Source organism: Diceros bicornis, chromosome 3 (assembly GCF_020826845.1).
Source record: "Diceros bicornis minor isolate mBicDic1 chromosome 3, mDicBic1.mat.cur, whole genome shotgun sequence".
Lineage (NCBI taxonomy): Eukaryota > Metazoa > Chordata > Mammalia > Perissodactyla > Rhinocerotidae > Diceros > Diceros bicornis.
In genome coordinates this window covers 46017608-46022121 of record NC_080742.1, presented here as the reverse complement: position 1 = coordinate 46022121, position 4514 = coordinate 46017608, and the positions used below count along the sequence as shown (strand labels likewise).

Genomic DNA, 4514 nt, shown 5'->3' with positions numbered 1-4514 from the left:
GAGCTTTTTCCTCCCTGCTTCAGGTGCGCTCCTTCAGTTGCACTCTTGCGGAGTGAGTGGCCTTTTTCAGCAGTGTCCTGGCATCAAGCGGCACCTCCTCAGCTTCCTCCAGCACAGACTCCCCCTTGGGTGGTTTCCAGCAGCAAGTTCAACGGCATTCCTGAGGACAGTTAACAAGTTCAGTGGATGCACCAACTTGTTTCCCAGTGAGTCAACAGCAACTCCTTCCCACATCCCCACCACGTCCTGGTAGCTTTCCATGAGTCCAGATGGTGCCTAAGCTGGCTTTCCAGCAAGTCAATAACAACCTGAACAGGTAGCTTCCCAGCGAATTTCATCAGTATCCTAGTAGGCATTTCTTAGTTGGTCTAACTGATAGCTGGGGACCCTCTCTGGCCTGGAACAACCCAGTCAACTTTTCCAACATCTAATGGGCTTCAACAATATCCTTTCCCAGGAGATCTGGGTCTCAGCTTTGAGGAGGATTCTCTCCCCCCAAGTCTGTTTCTTCCTTGAGTATTCTCCCTCAGTAGCCCTTGGGTATCCCTGAGAGTCCCCCCCTTTTAGCCATTTCCTGTTTACTCCAATTTTCTGTTGCTCTTTATTTATACTAAATTTTCCCTGTTTAAATTACTGTGTGGTTTTTGCCTTCTGATTGGAATGTAACTAGTACAGCAGAGAAGTAAGAACAAACATTTTATCTGGTAAGCAAATTAAGTTTTTGCAAGTACAAAGAGCCCAGGGGTTGAATAGATTTGGATAAGCCTTAAAATGAAATTACTGAATCATTTTCTACTTCTGAACATGATCCCTTTGGTGTATGAGACTGCCTCTGGGAATTATTGTTAATGATAACAATGGGGCAGAGAAAACACTCAGTTCTTTCAGCCTCCTAGAGAAACAAAGGCATAAAGGGGAAGCTTCCTAGTTTTGGTCTTTTGTGCTGAAAATCTTGTTTGAGCTCTGTTTATATCTTAGTTCCTTCACGTATTAGTCAGATTTATTCATATCATTCCATGAGAATGTTATGACTTCCTCCCTCCTCTCCGGGTCCATCACTCTATGTACGAAAGCAGAAACAATTCTGAAGTTGGGAGAGAAGAATGTTTCCCAAAGCTCCATCTCCATACCAACCCCCACAGAAGCAAAGTCAGTCCTGAGGAATGTTGTTACACAGACTAAGGTCTTCTTCATTCTCTTTCTTTTCCTTTTCTGTTTTGAGCTGCCTTCTTCCCAATTCTTTACTTTATCCCCTATAGATTCTCCAATTAGGTACCTCTTCAGAAACCTAATATTCAAAGAACAACTTTTGTACTTTCTCCTGTTTATTTGTCAAAGTGTCAGATGCTAATAATTATACCTGTAGCTATTCTAGATTAGCACGTAATTAATCTGCATTTAAACCTTCAGGTTAAAATTTCTTTGAATATGGTCAGTATACAATGAGTCAAAATTTAGAATCCTGGATCCTCTCCTAAACTTACTGAGTCAGAATCCTGAGAGAGCCAGGATCCAGAAATCTGCATTTCTAATAATTTTTCTTCCATACTAAACCACTGGCCTAGTTAATAATAGTTTGCAATGTTGTCCTCCAACAAATATTTGCATTTTAATATGGTAACTTCTAGCCCTAGAAACCATTTTCCATTGGTTCTAGCACAAACTAGAACAGGGTGTGAACCTGGACATTTAAACCTTTGTTATTATCGACCTTGGAGTCCTTGCATGAAGGTTCGCTACAGCCAGTTTCTCCCATCTTGCATAACTATGGTACAATATCAAAAATTAGAATATTTATTTTTATAAGCTCTCTGGATGATGATTATTCAGTTAGCTAGAAATTGATTGAATAAATGCATAATTATTCAAGGAAATGGGTTAACTTGGCTGTTTGTAATCCTGGAATATTTATCAACCTAAAATCATCCTTTATTCACCCATAGATTAGATTGCTCTGATTAGAGGGATAATTAGAATGATTCATTGAAATCCTTTAGCTATTAGTCTCTTTCCCCTTTTTTGAGGTTTTGTAACCCTTCACTCAATGAACCAGCTCACACTGAAGACTTTTTCTTCAAGTTTCTCTGTCACCGCCTGCCAGTACCTTGCAGACTAATGGAAGGGAGGGATATTGGAAAAGTGGATCTGTTTTGACCAGCGCTATACAGATAGCTCCTGAAATCTTTCCATCTCTCCCTTGACATTAATTCTCTCTTCAGAAAATTCATCTCATTCCTCCTTACTTTTCATTGCCCCTATGTTAAAAATACTTCTTAAGGAGCCGGCCCGGTGGCGCAAGCGGTTGGGTGCGCTCGCTCCGCTGCAGCGGCCCGGGGTTCGCTGGTTCGGATCCCGGGCGCGCACCGATGCACTGCTTTGGCAGGCCACGCTGTGGCGGCGTCCCATGTAAAGTGGAGGAGGATGGGCACGGATGTTAGCCCAGGGCCGTCTTCCTCGGCAAAAAAAGAGGAGGATTGGCGGATGTTAGCCCAGGGCCGTCTTCCTCGGCAAAAAAAGAGGAGGATTGGCGGATGTTAGCACAGGGCTGATCCCCTCACAAAAAAAAAAAAAAAAAAAAAAAAAATACTTCTTAATAGTGGCACTAAATCAACAGGATTTTCCCCCTGGCAAGTCACTCAACTATTAACTTATTTAGTTCTTATTAAGTCAGTATAATTTTAAGCATTAAGAGACATGGATACTAGTCTTAGTTCTGCCACTTACTGGTTGTTTGACCTTGACCAACAAACTTAACCTCTCTGATCGAACATTATCATTGTGAGAATAACGTAGATGCCAATTTCCCTGTTAATATACAGACTTATTCTGTGTCATCCATAATACATTGTGTAAACTATGAAACTAAATAAGTAATAAATGATGAGATTGAGAATAATAATAGTAATAGCTAGGAATTTTCAGCAGGAATCCATTTGGTTTTTTGAAAAGAAGTTCTGTTGTTTTTTTTTTCTTCCTTCTTTCCCATGTGTTTTTTTTTAACTTGAACTAGAAGTTCTAAATTATATGTCATACAATTCAGCATAGAATTTGGTGCGCTATTTAAATTATATAGGTACTGGCTCTCTTTCTTATGTTACATAAAGCACCCATATATTTAGGTACTCTTTCCAGTTGGTGATGACAAGAATGGTGGTACCCAAGTGGTTAAATTTCGCAAAATGCCTAGATATTATCCCACTGAAGATGTGCCTCAAGAGCTGTTGAGCCACTGCAAAAATCCTTCAGTCAGCATGTGAGAAAACTCTGAGCTAGCATCACTCCCAGGACCATTCTGATCATCCTCACGGGGCACCACAGAGGCAAGAGGATGATTTTCCTGAGGCAGCTGAACAGTGGCTTGCTGCTTATGACTGGACCTCTGGTCCGCAATCTAGTTCCTCTGCATAGAATACACCAGAAATTTGTCATCTCCACCTCCACCAAAATTGATACCAGTAGTGTGAAAATCCCAGAATGTCTCTCTGATGCTTACTTCAGGAAGAAGAAGCTTCATAAGCCCAGACACCAGGAAGGTGAGTGAGATCTTCAACTCAGAGAAGGAGAAATATGAGCTTATAGTGCAGCGCAAGGTTGATCAGAAAGCTGGGAACTTGGAAATTCTGCCAAAAATCAAAGCTGTTTCTCAGTTCCGGGGCTACTTCTGCTCTGTGTTTTCTCTCACAAATGGAGTTTATTCTCACAAACCGATGTTCTCAATTTCTTCCAAAGAACCTAATTAAATAACTGATATGTTAAAAAAAAAAACAACAACAACCCACAAGAGTATAGAAGGTAGTATTCAGCAGATTCATTCTTCTTTCTTTACTGGAATAAGAAAGGAGCCCCAGAAAGGCAGTTAGGTGGAATGTCCTTGTGGCTTAAGAACTTGATAGTTTAGAGGAACATATGAGAAATCTTTCAACCAACAGAACATTCCGTAACAGAACATTACCACTTGTGGAAAAGATGGTGCTTCTTGTTTCTGTAAATGGATGCCCTGCTTTCCCTCTTGCACCATAGATCCCAGGCACATTGAGTCCATAAATGCCTTCCTGGTAGATGTTCTCACCATTCCATGGAAACAGCCATGACGGTGTGGGAGAAGACCATAAGTGTTGTGAAACGTGGGTAAGCAGCTATATGCCCTACCTTATTGGGTGTATCTTCTGTGTCTCTCAATTCAGCATTTTGCATAAAAACTAGGAAAATGTTTAAGTAGAAGTTCAGTGATAACCCATTTCTCCAGTTGAAATAAACAGGGGGATAAAAGCTAGAAGATTTGTACAATATTAAGACCAGTTTGTGGTTTTATTTTAATCCAAAATAAACCTGAAGGAAATTTTATGAGTATCCATCCTTGGATTCCTTCATTCAATAAATATTAGATCAATTATTTCCAATATATTCTTCCATTTATCTATCCAACTTTCCTCAGAAATATTTTATACTTATTTTGTAGCTTGTTACTATAGATGTTTTTATTAGTTATCTATGACTGTGTAATAAATTACCCC

The 4514-nt window shown here is 40.1% G+C and overlaps 1 pseudogene; it reads left to right on the top strand.

Moving 5' to 3' along the window:
* The first annotated feature begins 3134 nt into the window (after nucleotides 1–3134).
* LOC131399846 (large ribosomal subunit protein eL6-like) lies at nucleotides 3135–3740 on the top strand (annotated as a pseudogene).
* The last annotated feature ends 774 nt before the right edge of the window (nucleotides 3741–4514 follow it).